A 20,483-nucleotide genomic window follows, 5' to 3' on the forward strand; every position below is an offset into this window, starting at 1 on the left:
GAGGTATCACTTGATGTGTGTGGGCACTACTCAAATCACTAAGGATTTCGAAATATTGAAGAAGAAGAGAGAGAGTGGTCAGCTAAAGATAGGGAGAGAGAAGGCTCAGTTTTTCTGAATAGAAAAAGTCAGAAGAAAAGTGTAATTTTCCTGAAGCCTTCACTATCTATTTATAGCATTCCACTAGGGTTAAATTTGAATTATATGGCATTAAAATAATGAAAAAATCAATTTAAAAAAGCTACAAAGGTGGCCGGCCATACACTTAGTGGATTGGGCCTTGGGCTTTGCAATTTTGCAATTTTAACACCTTTTGTATCTGATTTTCTCAAAAATGCCAATTTCCTAATTCAATCATTTAAATGCCAATTCTAACTATTTAATAACTATAAATAATTATTAAATAATATTGTCATTTATCATATTTATTAATTGAACCATACAAAGTATCATAATTAACAAATATGCCCCTATAAACTCTTTCTTTACAATTTCGCCCTTACTTAGTGAAAAATTCACAAATAGACATAGTCTAATTTGAGAATTATAATTGATTAATCAAAACCAATTACATGAGTCTTACAAGCAATATTATCTCAACTAGTGGGGGGACCATGGGTCTATATAACCGAGCTTCCAATAAGTAGATCAAGAATTTAGCACTAAAATTCACTAACTTATTAATTCTTCGTTGAATCCACGCATAGAACTTAGAATTGCACTCTCAGTTATATAGAATGCTCTATATGTTCCACCATATAGACACATCATTAGTTATCCATTGTTATAATCCTAATGTGATCAATGATCCTCTATATGAATGATCTACACTGTAAAGGAATCAAATTACCGTTACACCCTACAATGTATTTATTCCTTAAAACACTTGACCCCGTATAAATGATATTTCAGCTTATGTGAAATGAGTACTCCACCATTTATGTTCGTTTGGTCAAGCTCGAAGGAGATCATCCTTTGCTTATTCGCCAGATAGAAGCTATAGATTCCATGTTTATGATAGCGCTCCCACTCAATTGCACTACCGTGTTCCCAAAAAATACGTATCACCCTGACCTAAAAGCAGACTTAACTAACAATTCAAGGAACACGAATAGCCTTTCAAGATTGAGCCTAATCATAACAGGATTAAGATCATTTGATCTAGGATCAACTAGGCGATATTGACTTGAATAGATTTTACGGTAAGTTTAATTAAATCTAAGTCAAAGTTCAATATCGGTCCCTTCCGATGCATACTCCATGCATCCAACCTGAGCTTTACTTTAACCAATGCTCTGGAAAGAACATAGCACTTCTCCAAATGCAAGTAAACTCTTGTTGTAGATTATCATATCAGTAAAACCCTGTGTCTGATAAATCTAGGAAACTTTATTCACATAGTCATGTTTACTTTCCAATGTGTTGACGGCACAATAAACAGGATCAAGTATGTGAAAAGGGTTTCAGATGAATTTATACATTATGTACATATAATCATGAAATAAATCATGTGAACCATGCAACATTAAATGTTATTTCTGATCTATATTAATAAGTAAATCTGATTATATTGAAATGAGTTTTATTTAGGGCATAAAACCCAACACCATTCGGTACGGTGCCTTAAATACTGGATCCACTCCCGGAGCCAATTCAATAACAAATTCAATCTCCCGCACAGGTGGCAATCCCGGCAAATCTTCTGGAAAGACATCAAGAAACTCGCATACCGATCTCGTATTCTCAGGCCCTGATGTCACAGGTTGGCTAGTGTCCACTGCAGTAACTATGAACCCTAGACAACCTCTACCCATCAGGTCTTTAGCTTTCAACAACAATATTCTCGGTATGCGTGCCCCCTGAACTTTACCCACGAACACTGTTGGGTTAACACTATCGGGTTCAAACACCACCATCTTCCGTTTACAGTCAATCATCGCTCCATACTTAGACAGAAAATCCATTCCCAGGATTATGTCAAAATCAGATAATTGCACTTCAATTAGATTGGCGGTCAACTCACAACCGTCAATCCAAAAAGACAAGGACCGAATCCACCTTGTGGATACTATCAGGTCTCCCGAGGGTAACAGGGTTCCAAACCCCGAAGCATAAATATCACATGGCTTATGTAAAATTTCTATCACTCTACTCGATACATATGAATGAGTAGCTCCCGAATCAAATAACACAGTATAAGCACAACCATTAATAGATAACTGGCCTATCACAACTGACGGACTAGCATCAGCATCTGCCTGAGTTATAGTAAAAAGTTGCCCCGAGTTCTAAGCAACATTCTTCTTAGGCTCTTCTCTCTTGGCTTGGGAACAGTCTCTGATAAAGTGGCCCACCATACCACACTGGAAACATGCCTTGGCTCGGCACTCACTAGGATGATGCTTCTTGCATTTAGGACATTCTGGATATGATCAGAATGAGGACCCGCGACCCTGACGACCACCTCTGTTTCCCCGAAACTTTCTATTTCCCCCTGAAGCTCCGGAAGCCTCAGCCTTCCGCTTGTGCTCAGGGTTGCTACTGTCGATCCCCTTACTGACATTACCACCAGCAGGAGGATTTGATGCCATGGCGGCATCCTTTGCACCCTGCTCTTTCATCACTTGCTGCTCGGCCTCTTCAGCAATTAAGGCCAAGTCTACCACTCTCTTATACAGAGTGTCATGGGATGTGGTAATTTTCAAGTCTCGACTGATTGTAGCATTCAGTCCTCGAACATACTTCTATTTTCTGGTAAAATCAGTAGGCACCAAATGACTTGCAAATTTAGATAACCAATTAAACTCCAGAGTATATTCGGCCACAGCATCTTCCCTTACTTCACAAAGTCTTCCTGATGTGAAGTCCTTACAACCACATTATAGAACTTTTCCTCAAAAAGTTTCTTAAGCTCTTCCCATGTCATCACATTGACATCACGAGTTTGATTCACTATGTCCCACCAGACGCGGGCATGATCTTGAAACATAAAGGTCGCACAATTTACCCTCTCATTTCCCATCACCCCCATATTATCGAGGATACGGGTAACAGTGCTCATCCACTGATCGGCCTTAATAATGTCAATGCCTCCCAGAAAAGCCGGAGGTTGTAACTTCACAAACTGCTCGAACACAAAGTCCCGGTGCGGCATAACATACCCTTGGTTACCCACCACCGGCACAGGAGCTGGTGGTAACCCTTGATTATCTGGGGCAGCTTGTTGCCTCAAACATTGCAACTCTTCTTCTTGATGAAGTATGACACTCCGCATTTCATGAAACATCCGCCGCCAATCGGCGGGAGGATTAGCATTAACGCCTCCGCGTATTCCGGATTTTGCGGAGGTGGAGGCGGTGCTGGTGGATCGGTTCGGGTAGCCCCAGGCTCTACTTGCTCGCCCTGTGTTCTGGATGATTGCGGAGGGTCCATTACTAGTACCCCTGTAATTGTTGGAAATTATTTTACCAGGATCTTAGATCTACTCACAAGTATGTTGATTAACATCCTAAATATGAACTTTCTAAAACGATGAAATAAACACATATAAAGTTTAGGAAACCTTACATTGGGTGCAGCGGAATAATATGACTCCTTCCGTTCAGATATCTAGCCCTTGATTCCTTTCTTTAGAAGAGCATTATCAATATCTGAACCTGGATCTCTTTCTCTGAATCTTTGATGCTAAAACTCCTTTTGCTGAATGTCTTTCTTCACGATCTTCCTCACTATGATTGAGGTATCACTTGCTGTGTGTGGGCACTACTCTTACACTAAGAATTTCGAAATTCAATGAAGAAGAAAGAGGAGAAGAGTGGTCGAACAGATAGGGAGAGAGAAGGCTCAGTTTTTTTTCTGAATCAGAAGTCAGAAGAAAAGTCTAGAAATTTTAGTGTAATTTTCCTGAAGCCTTCACTATCTATTTATAGCATTCCACTAGGGTTAGGTTTGAATTATTTGGCATTAAAATAATAAAAATATCAGTTTAAATTTCCTACAAAAGTGGCAGGCCCTATACTAGTGGATTCGGGCCTCACTTTTTGCAATTTTGCAGTTTTATCTTTTCTGCATCTGATTTTCTCAAAAACGCCAATTTTCTAATTCAACCATTTAAATGTCAATTCTAACTATTTAATAACTATAAATAATTATTAAATAATATTGTCATTTATCATATTTATTAATTGAACCATACAAAGTATCATAATTAACAAGTATGCCCCTATAAACTCTTTCTTTACAATTTCGCCCTTACTTAGTGAAAAAATCACAAATAGACATAGTCTAAATTGAGAATTATAATTGATTAATCAAAACCAACTATATGAGTCTTACAAGCAATATTATCTCAACTAGTGCGGGGACCATGGGTCTATATAACTGAGCTTCCAATAAGTAGATCAAGAATTTAGCACTAAAATTCACTAACTTATTAATTCTTCGTTGAATCCACGCATAGAACTCAGAATTGCACTCTCAGTATATAGAATGCTCTATATGTTCCACCATATAGGTGCATCATTAGTTATCCATTGTTATAATCCTAATGTGATCAATGATCCTCTATATGAATGATCTACATTGTAAAGGGATTAGATTACCGTAACACCCTACTATGTATTTTATCCTTAAAACACTTGACCCCGTATTAATGATATTTCAGCTTATGTGAAATGAGTACTCCACCATTTATGTTCGTTTGGTCAAGCTCGAAGGAGATCATCCTTTGCTTACAATTCGCCAGATAGAAGCTATAGATTCCATGTTTATGATAGCGCTCCCACTCAATTGCACTACCGTGTTCCCAAAATGTACATATCACCCTGACCTAAAAGTAGGCTTAACTAACAAATCAAAGAACACGAATAGCCTTTCAAGATTGAGCCTAATCATAACAGGATTAAGATCATTTGATCTAGGATCAACTAGGCGATATTGACTTGAATAGATATTACGGTAAGTTTAATAAATCTAAGTCAAAGTTCAATATCGGTCCCTTCCGATGCATACTCCATGCATCCAACCTGAGCTTTACTTTAACCAATGCTCTGGAAAGAACATAGCCCTTCTCCAAATGCAAGTAAACTCTGTTGTAGATTATCATATCAGTAAAACCCTGTGTCTGATAAATCTAGGAAACTTTATTCACATAGTCGTGTTTACTTTCCAATGTGTTGACGGCACAATAAACAGGATCAAGTATGTGAAAAGGGTTTCAGATGAATTCATACATTATGTACGTATAATCATGAAATAAATCATGTGAACCATGCAACATTAAATGTTATTTCTGATCTATATTAATAAGTAAATTTGATTATATTGAAATGAGTTTTATTTAGGGCATAAAACCCAACAAACTCCCACTTGCACTAATATAAAACAAAAAAGTGTGTTTCAAATAATCTCAACACCTTGATATACAAATCAAGTGTAGTAGTAGTAAACTCCTCGTAATAGGATCTGAAAGGTTGAATTAAACACAACCTTTTCTCCACCATTACTCTTCCTTAATCACAAAATCATTGATAATGTGAAATTCCTCTCTATATGTTTACTCTCTTGGGATACTGGATTCTATACATTTAGCAACTACTTTTGGTTAATCAGGAAATTAACACTAGTAGTTTAGGCAATTTGGAATGGTGCCAAAAATGTATAGAACTTTCCTTAGACTGAATAAGTATCTTTCCTGCAACTTTAACATTCAGTCCCTTTCTGGTAGACCTAGAGACTTCAGATAGGTTTTTACACTTCTCCAAAATCACTATTCCACCCCTAGAGTAATCACCATCTTATCAGAAAGATTTTCTAGCACAAAGGCAAATTTCAAAATCTGATATGGTGTAGTCTAAGAGTTTTAAACACACTCTTATAGACTAACATATAGTTCCTCTTCTTAATCTTAGGATTTACTTTAATGTCTTCCAATGTTCTTCTCCTGGATTAATCTGATACCTACTCATTACTCCCACTCAACAGCAGGTGTCTGGTCTAAGGCATACAAAAGCATATCTAAGACCTCTCATTGTTGATATAAGAAATTCTTTCATGGCTTTATCTTTTCTGGAATAGTTAAGACTTTTCCTGAGATAAATAAAATCTATACCTAAGAAGTTGTGAAGCCTCTATAGATTGCCATTAGAAAGAAAATGCTTCAAAGATCTTACTAAAGTAAGTTGCTTGCATTAGAGTAAGTAATTACCAGGTATACCACAAGCCATAGGTTTAGATAAACTCAAACCTATAATACTAGGAACAGGAAGTTTGTTAAGTCCATAGAATAGACTTATTAACTAAAATTTCCTTTTATGTCCTTGTAATAGAAAATTTTAGGTTATTCCATGTGATTTGATTGAACCATATTTCTTTTGGCTTTCTTCTTAGTTTCTTATCTTGACAATCCATTACTTGTTTAAACTCAAAATGGATTTTAATCACTAGTGTCTCCCAAGTCATAAAAAGGTGAGTTCCTAGAAACTCTCCCACTACGACAAGGTACCGTGAATTATGTCTAAGAAAACTAAATGGTATTAACCTCTTTGGTTGTGACAAGACAACAGAGGCGATTGGGATCATCATATGTTATATAAGATGATAGAACACTTTTGGAATCAAGAAAAATATCTCCTTTATTTGGTACTTGTTTTCAGACTTAGTCATTATCTTAGAAAAGTAGTATTTGTTTGAACAAACACTTTCTTATCTATTGACAATGGGATGGTCCACCCCTAATCACTTAGAATAGCTAACAAACCATGGTTTACAGTTCTAGCTTTTCTTAAGATTTTGATTAGGTCATCCATGAATCTAGTAATGATTTACATTAAGTATACAACCATTACATCATTCTGAAATTGTATTACCATAGAAGGAATTAGGCAACGACTAGTAACTAATCATCAATGTGCAAATCGAAATTTTTGGGGAGGTAAGTTTGGATATAATTCAAAAATCAAATTAATGATCTTTGAACTGCATATCTACTAACTATTTCTCCACCCCTATCAGTTCGCAAGATCTTTAACCACTTACCTTAATGGTTTTAACCATTGTTAGAAATTAATGATATTTTTCAAACATTCAAATTTCTTTGCTAAAAGGCATAATCTAGAGTAATCATTATAAGAATACAACGAAAAACTCATATCCACCCCTGTATGTACATCCATCTGCGAATGAGATGAACTACTTTCAGTGGATATAGGCATATTAACTCTTTGCAAAGATTGATCTTGTCAAATCCACTATGAACAAGATACAAATGCCATAGATTAAAAAAAATGTGGTAGTGTCTATTGATGACATAGGTTTAGTTACATCAAAGAGTTCTTAGAATACTGCAAGTGGATCCTGGTCACAGAATACCTAACTCATATTCCATACAGTTTTAATCCATTAATAGAAGATGGATATTAAACACTTGAGAAAGTGTAACTGTATTGTATTCTGGAATTAGAAATATAAGAAAATTTATTTGGAATCTAAAATTAAAGTCAAAGACTTAAATTTATACCAAATATAATGAGTAATTCTATCTTGGACTAGCACTACTAATACAAACTCTAAGTCATATTTGCCCATACAAGTATGAGATTTTTAAGATTGAAGATTTATATCAATTGGGAATAGAATTTTGGGATTATAATCATATGCGTCATTTAATTTCTTAAGAGAAAATATAATGGCATGAAATGATTTATAGACCATTCATCCAATGATATATTATTGAGCTAATTCGAAATGAATAAGCTAAGAGGAATTAGAATAATTTCGTTTATAAATAAGAATCCAACGATGTTTCGATTAGCGAAAGATAAAGTAATCTTATTTATGTAATCTTCTTGTTTCATATTGTAAAAATACTAGTCTAAGGTGTCATCAATTGATGAATAGCTAGATGTTGCATATACAATATTTATCTTTCGAGATCTTACACTATTATGTATGTCTAATGGTGAAAATCCATTAGGGATTTATCTCATTAGAAAAACAAACATGTTAGACCAACAATGAAGATTCGAAATTAAACTACAACTTAATAACAGAAAATAACATGGTTCAATATAAATTCATACACAATTCAGAAATTATAAACATATGGGAAGTAGGAATGACTAGTGAAAATACTAAAACATACAATCCTAAATAATTTCCAACGTTTTCAACAAACTGATACAGTGTCCCGGTAGGCGAGAGTCAAAGTATTATTTATTGAATAGAGTTGTCAGCTCATCTAAAATAGAAACCATTCTAGCAACCTTTTATTCGATCAAAATAAGAATCCAACGTTGTCCCGGTAGGCGAGAGTCAAGGTTATTCTTATTTTATGAGCTTCCACCATTGTTTCATGTTTTATGAGTTTATCTCTAAGTAGTCACCGTAGGGGAGAGTCTAAATAGAGACGAAAACTCACAAAACACTTATCAAATGAAATCTTACGGTGTTAAATGCGTTCAACGAATAACCATCCATAGGGGGACGAAGTCTAGCGTCTCGAGGTTATATTGAAAACATTTAACTTTTGTAAGACCAACAATGGAGATCGAATATCTTAATAATAATCAAGCTCATTATTTAAAGTGAGTTGTATTTTCTTTGATTCTCTTTATTTAATTTATTTATTTTAAATATATATTTATTTAAAATTTCTAATTTAGAATGAAAAATTCTAAATATAAATTTTAATTTAATATTTATAAATTTTACTTAGATGGATATGAAAATAACATGAATTATTTCCATCTTAGTAATAATTTCCAATAAATATTTAGAAAAATATTCAATTTAAGTTGTTACAAAATTAATTTAAATTAATTTACAACTCAAATTTAATTTTCTATAAATATATATTGCATTTCGAAAAATTAAAGTATTCAAGGACACAATTTTTGAAAATGCATGTTAAAATAAAACATTAATCCTGGAAAAATTATTCTAATTTAATGTTGGCCCAAAATTAATTAATAAAATTAATTTACAACAAAAAATATAATTTTCCTATTTAATTAAATATATAAGAAAAATTTCAAATATTTAAGTATGATGATGAAAATCAACTTAAATATTAATTTTCTATTTAATTAAATACACTAGAAAAATACTTCAAGCAAAAATATCATCTATCTAGATTTTCCTTTGACTAATTAATTCAATTTCTAATAATATACTTTAATTCAATTTATTTTAAATTAATCAATAAATGAAAAAAAATCATTGATTTAAGTTGATCCAAGAATTAATTAAAATAAATAATTAATTTACAACTTAATCTATTTTTCAAGATAAATTCAAAATCATCTTGCATTATGAAATGCAATTTCGAAAATTGATTAATAAAATAAAGAAAAATATATTTTACTTCATTTATTTTAATTAATCATTAAACGAAAATATCATTGATTTAAGTTGGTCCAAAATTAAAATAAATAATTTACAACTTTAATCAATTTTTCAAATAAAATTTGAAATTCCAGCATTTAAGAAATGCAATTTCGAAATTTGATTAATAAAATAAAGAAAAAATATATTTTGAAAATTATTTAAATTTAGTTGAAAAAATAAATTTCAACTAAAAATAATTTTCTATTTAATTAAGTGTCATGAAAAAAAAATATTTAAGTATGATGATGAGAATCAACTTAGATATTTAATTTTCAAGTTAATTAAATTCAAGAAATAAATAATTAAGTGTAGAGAAGGCTTAATTATTAATCTCTAGTTTAATACTAGGAAAAATATACTTAAAATAAATTGTACGAAAATTAATTATATAAATAATTAATTTCACAATGTATAATATTTTCCTTTTAAATATTAGAAATAATAAGTAGTCTAGAAATAACTATCTAGAAAATATCTTATTTGACTAAGTATCTTTTCCACAAAATTTGAAAAAATATCTAATTTAGGTTGTATTAGAAAAAATCTAGAACCTAAATATTTTTCAAATTTAAATTTGATTAAATATCAAAAATTAAGTTGTAACCACTTAATTTGAAAATATTCCATTTTAAGTTAATATTCGAAAGGATATTAACTTAAAAAATATCTAAAATATTCCATTTTAAGTTAATATTCGAAAAGATATTAACTTAAAAAATATCTAAAGAATCTTAATAACCAATGCCTAAAATTCCTCAACTTAATTTTGAAATTTTAAATCCAAAAGATATTCAGATTTAAGTTGGTTAGTTGAAGATAACTAAATATCAACTTAAATAGGAATATTTAATGAAAAATTTAAATTAAGCTCCAGAAAGAATCTAGATGGTTATAATTCTATATTTAATTAAATACAAGAAAATACATATAGTTTAGCTTAGAATAAAAAATTCTTTAAACTATAATTTTCTTAAATTAATTTCAAAATAAATAAAATTAATTATGTTGCTAATCAATTTTATTAGGTTAAACTAGTTTAATTAACCTAGTACAGTTATTCAAATCAGGCAAATGGGCTTTCACAATTGGGGTGGTTCATGTGAGGGGGTGCTGGGTTCAGTATGTCATACCCACTACTATGGCTCCCAACTCTCACACAAGGCCCAAAAGAGAGGAATTTAACCTTAATAAGAACAACTGTTATTAATTGAATAGGCCCAAAAACTAAATGGGCCTAAATAAATTCTATCAAGAACTATGATAATTTATTTTAGCAACAACAACCTATATGCATCTATAATAAAATTAAACACATAGGCTCACACAGGCACACTTTGGATGGGTCCTATCATGTTGCTAGGTCATACACAGATGAAAGAAGATTGTAAATATACCTGTTACAAATTATTAACTTGACCAAGGGAGCCATCAGATAATTAGATCTGGCAAAAAGTAACCATGGCTATTTGCAATCAAGTAATAATAGGTTTTGAAAACTTACACACAAGCTAAAACACATACTCCTGCAACAAGGTTAGTTGGATAGTTGGATGTAGAATTTATTTAATTTTAAATTAAATTATAATTTCGAAATAATTAATTAAATAAAAAATAATTTTCGAAAAATTTAAAAAAATTTGAAAAATTCGAAATTTTAAAAAAAATTTAAATTTAAAATTAAACCTACAATTTTGAAAAATTAGGTTTCAACCAACCTAAATATCATTTCAAAATTTGCTAACTACTTTTAAAATTTAAATGTTATTTTATAAATAAAAATTAAAAAAAAATAAATGAATATCTTTTTCAGATTTTAAATGTAATTTAAATAAATAAAATAACAAAATTTAAAAGTTAGCAAAATATCTTACACCCTTTTAAAATTACATGATTATAGTTATCTTGTTTTAAATTTAAATAAGGTCAAATTATTTTAAAAAATAAAATAAATTTAAAATATTTAAAATCTGACCTTAAATTTAAAAATAAGATAAGATATAATCAAATTTAAAAATAAGATAGATTACTAAGTAAATAAGATAGATACAAACTATTTTAAATTTAAATTACACTAATATTTTGAATTAAATTTAAAAAATATTAAATTAATTCATAATGATAATTAGAATTGAATTAGGAATAGTAATAGTATAAATATAGAACTACACAAAAAATCGGAAGTTAATTCCATGAAAAAGGATGAAAAAACGAAGAAAAACGAAAAAATTGTGAGTTGTACGGACAGTTTTCGCGATCGCACGAAAATTTCAACACAACTCCGATTTTTTCGAATCTTCAAAAAATCATAACTAATTCAAATTAAATCGAAATTGAGTTTTGTAAAAAAGTAAGTTGCTTAATTTTTTCCATACTATCCAATAAAAATAATTCCAGAAATAGATATTCAAATATTTTAACAAAAATTCACAAACACCAATCAATCATCAAATAACACTCAATACAAAATGATACCATCCAAAAACAAACAAACAATCGTTTTAAAGTCCAAATTTCTTGCAAGTAAATCAATTACCATGGCTCTGATACCAGTTGTTGGAAATTATTTTACCAGGATCTTAGATCTACTCACAAGTATGTTGATTAAAATCCTAAATATGAACTTTCTAAAACGATGAAATAAACACATATAAAGTTTAGGAAACCTTACATTGGGTGCAGCGGAATAATATGACTCCTTCCGTTCAGATATCTAGCCCTTGATTCCTTTATGTAGCAGAGCATTATCAATATCTGAACCTGGATCTCTTTCTCTGAATCTTTGATGCTAAAACTCCTTTTGCTGAATGTCTTTCTTCACGATCTTCCTCACTATGATTGAGGTATCACTTGCTGTGTGTGGGCACTACTCTTACACTAAGAATTTCGAAATTCAATGAAGAAGAAAGAGGAGAAGAGTGGTCGACCAGATAGGGAGAGAGAAGGCTCAGTTTTTTTTCTGAATCAGAAGTCAAAAGAAAAGTCTAGAAATTTTAGTGTAATTTTCCTAAAGCCTTCACTATCTATTTATAGCATTCCACTAGGGTTAGGTTTGAATTATATGGCATTAAAATAATGAAAAAATCAATTTAAAAAAGCTACAAAGGTGGCCGGCCATACACTTAGTGGATTGGGCCTTGGGCTTTGCAATTTTGCAATTTTACACCTTTTGTATCTGATTTTCTCAAAAATGCCAATTTCCTAATTCAATCATTTAAATGCCAATTCTAACTATTTAATAACTATAAATAATTATTAAATAATATTGTCATTTATCATATTTATTAATTGAACCATACAAAGTATCATAATTAACAAATATGCCCCTATAAACTCTTTCTTTACAATTTCGCCCTTACTTAGTGAAAAATTCACAAATAGACATAGTCTAATTTGAGAATTATAATTGATTAATCAAAACCAATTACATGAGTCTTACAAGCAATATTATCTCAACTAGTGGGGGGACCATGGGTCTATATAACCGAGCTTCCAATAAGTAGATCAAGAATTTAGCACTAAAATTCACTAACTTATTAATTCTTCGTTGAATCCACGCATAGAACTTAGAATTGCACTCTCAGTTATATAGAATGCTCTATATGTTCCACCATATAGACACATCATTAGTTATCCATTGTTATAATCCTAATGTGATCAATGATCCTCTATATGAATGATCTACACTGTAAAGGAATCAAATTACCGTTACACCCTACAATGTATTTATTCCTTAAAACACTTGACCCCGTATAAATGATATTTCAGCTTATGTGAAATGAGTACTCCACCATTTATGTTCGTTTGGTCAAGCTCGAAGGAGATCATCCTTTGCTTATTCGCCAGATAGAAGCTATAGATTCCATGTTTATGATAGCGCTCCCACTCAATTGCACTACCGTGTTCCCAAAAAATACGTATCACCCTGACCTAAAAGCAGACTTAACTAACAATTCAAGGAACACGAATAGCCTTTCAAGATTGAGCCTAATCATAACAGGATTAAGATCATTTGATCTAGGATCAACTAGGCGATATTGACTTGAATAGATTTTACGGTAAGTTTAATTAAATCTAAGTCAAAGTTCAATATCGGTCCCTTCCGATGCACACTCCATGCATCCAACCTGAGCTTTACTTTAACCAATGCTCTGGAAAGAACATAGCACTTCTCCAAATGCAAGTAAACTCTTGTTGTAGATTATCATATCAGTAAAACCCTGTGTCTGATAAATCTAGGAAACTTTATTCACATAGTCATGTTTACTTTCCAATGTGTTGACGGCACAATAAACAGGATCAAGTATGTGAAAAGGGTTTCAGATGAATTTATACATTATGTACATATAATCATGAAATAAATCATGTGAACCATGCAACATTAAATGTTATTTCTGATCTATATTAATAAGTAAATCTGATTATATTGAAATGAGTTTTATTTAGGGCATAAAACCCAACACCATTCGGTACGGTGCCTTAAATACTGGATCCACTCCCGGAGCCAATTCAATAACAAATTCAATCTCCGGCACAGGTGGCAATCCCGACAAATCTTCTGGAAAGACATCAAGAAACTCGCATACCGATCTCGTATTCTCAGGCCCTGATGTCACAGGTTGGCTAGTGTCCACTGCAGTAACTATGAACCCTAGACAACCTCTACCCATCAGGTCTTTAGCTTTCAACAACGATATTCTCGGTATGCGTGCCCCCTGAACTTTACCCACGAAAACTTTGGGTTAACACTATCGGGTTCAAACACCACCATCTTCCGTTTACAGTCAATCATCGCTCCATACTTAGACAGAAAATCCATTCCCAGGATTATGTCAAAATCAGATAATTGCACTTCAATTAGATTGGCGGTCAACTCACAACCGTCAATCCAAAAAGACAAGGACCGAATCCACCTTGTGGATACTATCAGGTCTCCCGAGGGTAACAGGGTTCCAAACCCCGAAGCATAAATATCACATGGCTTATGTAAAATTTCTATCACTCTACTCGATACATATGAATGAGTAGCTCCCGAATCAAATAACACAGTATAAGGACAACCATTAATAGATAACTGACCTGTCACAACTGACGGACTAGCATCAGCATCTGCCTGAGTTATAGTAAAAAGTTGCCCCGAGTTCTAAGCAACATTCTTCTTAGGCTCTTCTCTCTTGGCTTGGGGACAGTCTCTGATAAAGTGGCCCACCATACCACACTGGAAACATGCCTTGGCTCGGCACTCACTAGGATGATGCTTCTTGCATTTAGGACATTCTGGATATGATCAGAATGAGGACCCGCGACCCTGACGACCACCTCTGTTTCCCCGAAACTTTCTATTTCCCCCTGAAGCTCCGGAAGCCTCAGCCTTCCGCTTGTGCTCAGGGTTGCTACTGTCGATCCCCTTAGTGACATTACCACCAGCAGGAGGATTTGATGCCATGGCGGCATCCTTTGCACCCTGCTCTTTCATCACTTGCTGCTCGGCCTCTTCAGCAATTAAGGCCAAGTCTACCACTCTCTTATACAGAGTGTCATGGGATGTGGTAATTTTCAAGTCTCGACTGATTGTAGCATTCAGTCCTCGAACATACTTCTATTTTCTGGTAAAATCAGTAGGCACCAAATGACCAGCAAATTTAGATAACCAATTAAACTCCAGAGTATATTCGGCCACAGCATCTTCCCTTACTTCACAAAGTCTTCCTGATGTGAAGTCCTTACAACCACATTATAGAACTTTTCCTCAAAAAGTTTCTTAAGCTCTTCCCATGTCATCACATTGACATCACGAGTTTGATTCACTATGTCCCACCAGACGCGGGCATGATCTTGAAACATAAAGGTCGCACAATTTACCCTCTCATTTCCCATCACCCCCATATTATCGAGGATACGGGTAACAGTGCTCATCCACTGATCGGCCTTAATAATGTCAATGCCTCCCAGAAAAGCCGGAGGTTGTAACTTCACAAACTGCTCGAACACAAAGTCCCGGTGCGGCATAACATACCCTTTGTTACCCACCACCGGCACAGGAGCTGGTGGTAACCCTTGATTATCTGGGGCAGCTTGTTGCCTCAAACATTGCAACTCTTCTTCTTGATGAAGTATGACACTCCGCATTTCATGAAACATCTGCTGCCAATCAGCAGAAGGATTAGCATTAACAGCCTCCGCATTATTCCCCGGATTTTGCGGAGGTGGAGGCGGTGCTGGTGGATCGGTTCGGGTAGCCCCAGGCTCTACTTGCTCGCCCTGTGTTCTGGATGATTGCGGAGGGTCCATTACTAGTACCCCTGTAATTGTTGGAAATTATTTTACCAGGATCTTAGATCTACTCACAAGTATGTTGATTAACATCCTAAATATGAACTTTCTAAAACGATGAAATAAACACATATAAAGTTTAGGAAACCTTACATTGGGTGCAGCGGAATAATATGACTCCTTCCGTTCAGATATCTAGCCCTTGATTCCTTTCTTTAGAAGAGCATTATCAATATCTGAACCTGGATCTCTTTCTCTGAATCTTTGATGCTAAAACTCCTTTTGCTGAATGTCTTTCTTCACGATCTTCCTCACTATGATTGAGGTATCACTTGCTGTGTGTGGGCACTACTCTTACACTAAGAATTTCGAAATTCAATGAAGAAGAAAGAGGAGAAGAGTGGTCGAACAGATAGGGAGAGAGAAGGCTCGATTTTTCTGAATCAGAAGTCAGAAGAAAAGTCTAGAAATTTTAGTGTAATTTTCCTGAAGCCTTCACTATCTATTTATAGCATTCCACTAGGGTTAGGTTTGAATTATTTGGCATTAAAATAATAAAAATATCAGTTTAAATTTCCTACAAAAGTGGCAGGCCCTATACTAGTGGATTCGGGCCTCACTTTTTGCAATTTTGCAGTTTTATCTTTTCTGCATCTGATTTTCTCAAAAACGCCAATTTTCTAATTCAACCATTTAAATGTCAATTCTAACTATTTAATAACTATAAATAATTATTAAATAATATTGTCATTTATCATATTTATTAATTGAACCATACAAAGTATCATAATTAACAAGTATGCCCCTATAAACTCTTTCTTTACAATTTCGCCCTTACTTAGTGAAAAAATCACAAATAGACATAGTCTAAATTGAGAATTATAATTGATTAATCAAAACCAACTATATGAGTCTTACAAGCAATATTATCTCAACTAGTGCGGGGACCATGGGTCTATATAACTGAGCTTCCAATAAGTAGATCAAGAATTTAGCACTAAAATTCACTAACTTATTAATTCTTCGTTGAATCCACGCATAGAACTCAGAATTGCACTCTCAGTATATAGAATGCTCTATATGTTCCACCATATAGGTGCATCATTAGTTATCCATTGTTATAATCCTAATGTGATCAATGATCCTCTATATGAATGATCTACATTGTAAAGGGATTAGATTACCGTAACACCCTACTATGTATTTTATCCTTAAAACACTTGACCCCGTATTAATGATATTTCAGCTTATGTGAAATGAGTACTCCACCATTTATGTTCGTTTGGTCAAGCTCGAAGGAGATCATCCTTTGCTTACAATTCGCCAGATAGAAGCTATAGATTCCATGTTTATGATAGCGCTCCCACTCAATTGCACTACCGTGTTCCCAAAATGTACATATCACCCTGACCTAAAAGTAGGCTTAACTAACAAATCAAAGAACACGAATAGCCTTTCAAGATTGAGCCTAATCATAACAGGATTAAGATCATTTGATCTAGGATCAACTAGGCGATATTGACTTGAATAGATATTACGGTAAGTTTAATAAATCTAAGTCAAAGTTCAATATCGGTCCCTTCCGATGCATACTCCATGCATCCAACCTGAGCTTTACTTTAACCAATGCTCTGGAAAGAACATAGCCCTTCTCCAAATGCAAGTAAACTCTGTTGTAGATTATCATATCGCAAAACCCTGTGTCTGATAAATCTAGGAAACTTTATTCACATAGTCGTGTTTACTTTCCAATGTGTTGACGGCACAATAAACAGGATCAAGTATGTGAAAAGGGTTTCAGATGAATTCATACATTATGTACGTATAATCATGAAATAAATCATGTGAACCATGCAACATTAAATGTTATTTCTGATCTATATTAATAAGTAAATCTGATTATATTGAAATGAGTTTTATTTAGGGCATAAAACCCAACAAACTCCCACTTGCACTAATATAAAACAAAAAAGTGTGTTTCAAATAATCTCAACACCTTGATATACAAATCAAGTGTAGTAGTAGTAAACTCCTCGTAATAGGATCTGAAAGGTTGAATTAAACACAACCTTTTCTCCACCATTACTCTTCCTTAATCACAAAATCATTGATAATGTGAAATTCCTCTCTATATGTTTACTCTCTTGGGATACTGGATTCTATACATTTAGCAACTACTTTTGGTTAATCGGGAAATTAACACTAGTAGTTTAGGCAATTTGGAATGGTGCCAAAAATGTATAGAACTTTCCTTAGACTGAATAAGTATCTTTCCTGCAACTTTAACATTCAGTCCCTTTCTGGTAGACCTAGAGACTTCAGATAGGTTTTTACACTTCTCCAAAATCACTATTCCACCCCTAGAGTAATCACCATCTTATCAGAAAGATTTTCTAGCACAAAGGCAAATTTCAAAATCTGATATGGTGTAGTCTAAGAGTTTTAAACACACTCTTATAGACTAACATATAGTTCCTCTTCTTAATCTTAGGATTTACTTTAATGTCTTCCAATGTTCTTCTCCTGGATTAATCTGATACCTACTCATTACTCCCACTCAACAGCAGGTGTCTGGTCTAAGGCATACAAAAGCATATCTAAGACCTCTCATTGTTGATATAAGAAATTCTTTCATGGCTTTATCTTTTCTGGAATAGTTAAGACTTTTCCTGAGATAAATAAAATCTATACCTAAGAAGTTGTGAAGCCTCTATAGATTGCCATTAGAAAGAAAATGCTTCACCATCTTACTAAAGTAAGTTGCTTGCATTAGAGTAAGTAATTACCAGGTATACCACAAGCCATAGGTTTAGATAAACTCAAACCTATAATACTAGGAACAGGAAGTTTGTTAAGTCCATAGAATAGACTTATTAACTAAAATTTCCTTTTATGTCCTTGTAATAGAAAATTTTAGGTTATTCCATGTGATTTGATTAAACCATATTTCTTTTGGCTTTCTTCTTAGTTTCTTATCTTGACAATCCATTACTTGTTTAAACTCACAATGGATTTTAATCACTAGTGTCTCCCAAGTCATAAAAAGGTGAGTTCCTAGAAACTCTCCCACTACGACAAGGTACCGTGAATTATGTCTAAGAAAACTAAATGGTATTAACCTCTTTGGTTGTGACAAGACAACAGAGGCAGTGGGATCATCATATGTTATATAAGATGATAGAACACTTTTGGAATCAAGAAAAATATCTCCTTTATTTGGTACTTGTTTTCAGACTTAGTCATTATCTTAGAAAAGTAGTATTTGTTTGAACAAACACTTTCTTATCTATTGACAATGGGATGGTCCACCCCTAATCACTTAGAATAGCTAACAAACCATGGTTTACAGTTCAAGCTTTTCTTAAGATTTTGATTAGGTCATCCATGAATCTAGTAATGATTTACATTAAGTATACAACCATTACATCATTCTGAAATTGTATTACCATAGAAGGAATTAGGCAACGACTAGTAACTAATCATCAATGTGCAAATCGAAATTTTTGGGGAGGTAAGTTTGGATATAATTCAAAAATCAAATTAATGATCTTTGAACTGCATATCTACTAACTATTTCTCCACCCCTATCAGTTTGCAAGATCTTTAACCACTTACCTTAATGGTTTTAACCATTGTTAGAAATTAATGATATTTTTCAAACATTCAAATTTCTTTGCTAAAAGGCATAATCTAGAGTAATCATTATAAGAATACAACGAAAAACTCATATCCACCCCTGTATGTACATCCATCTGCGAATGAGATGAACTACTTTCAGTGGATATAGGCATATTAACTCTTTGCAAAGATTGATCTTGTCAAATCCACTATGAACAAGATACAAATGCCATAGATTAAAAAAATGTGGTAGTGTCTATTGATGACATAGGTTTAGTTACATCAAAGAGTTCTTAGAATACTGCAAGTGGATCCTGGTCACAGAATACCTAACTCATATTCCATACAGTTTTAATCCATTAATAGAAGATGGATATTAAACACTTGAGAAAGTGTAACTGTATTGTATTCTGGAATTAGAAATATAAGAAAATTTATTTGGAATCTAAAATTAAAGTCAAAGACTTAAATTTATACCAAATATAATGAGTAATTCTATCTTGGACTAGCACTACTAATACAAACTCTAAGTCATATTTGCCCATACAAGTAGGAGATTTTTAAGATTGAGGATTTATATCAATTGGGAATAGAATTTTGGGATTATAATCATATGCGTCATTTAATTTCTTAAGAGAAAATATAATGGCATGAAATGATTTATAGACCATTCATCCAATGATATATTATTGAGCTAATTCGAAATGAATAAGCTAAGAGGAATTAGAATAATTTCGTTTATAAATAAGAATCCAACGATGTTTCGATTAGCGAAAGATAAAGTAATCTTATTTATGTAATCTTCTTGTTTCATATTGTAAAAATACTAGTCTAAGGTGTCATCAATTGATGAATAGCTAGATGTTGCATATACAATATTTATCTTTCGAGATCTTACACTATTATGTATGTCTAATGGTGAAAATCCATTAGGGATTTATCTCATTAGAAAAACAAACATGTTAGACCAACAATGAAGATTCGAAATTAAACTACAACTTAATAACAGAAAATAACATGGTTAAATATAAATTCATACACAATTCAGAAATTATAAACATATGGGAAGTAGGAATGACTAGTGAAAATACTAAAACATACAATCCTAAATAATTTCCAAGGTTTTCAACAAACTGATACAGTGTCCCGGTAGGCGAGAGTCAAAGTATCATTTATTGAATAGAGTTGTCAGCTCATCTAAAATAGAAACC

This window comes from Cannabis sativa, chromosome 6 (genome assembly GCF_029168945.1).
Source record: "Cannabis sativa cultivar Pink pepper isolate KNU-18-1 chromosome 6, ASM2916894v1, whole genome shotgun sequence".
Classification (NCBI taxonomy): domain Eukaryota; kingdom Viridiplantae; phylum Streptophyta; class Magnoliopsida; order Rosales; family Cannabaceae; genus Cannabis; species Cannabis sativa.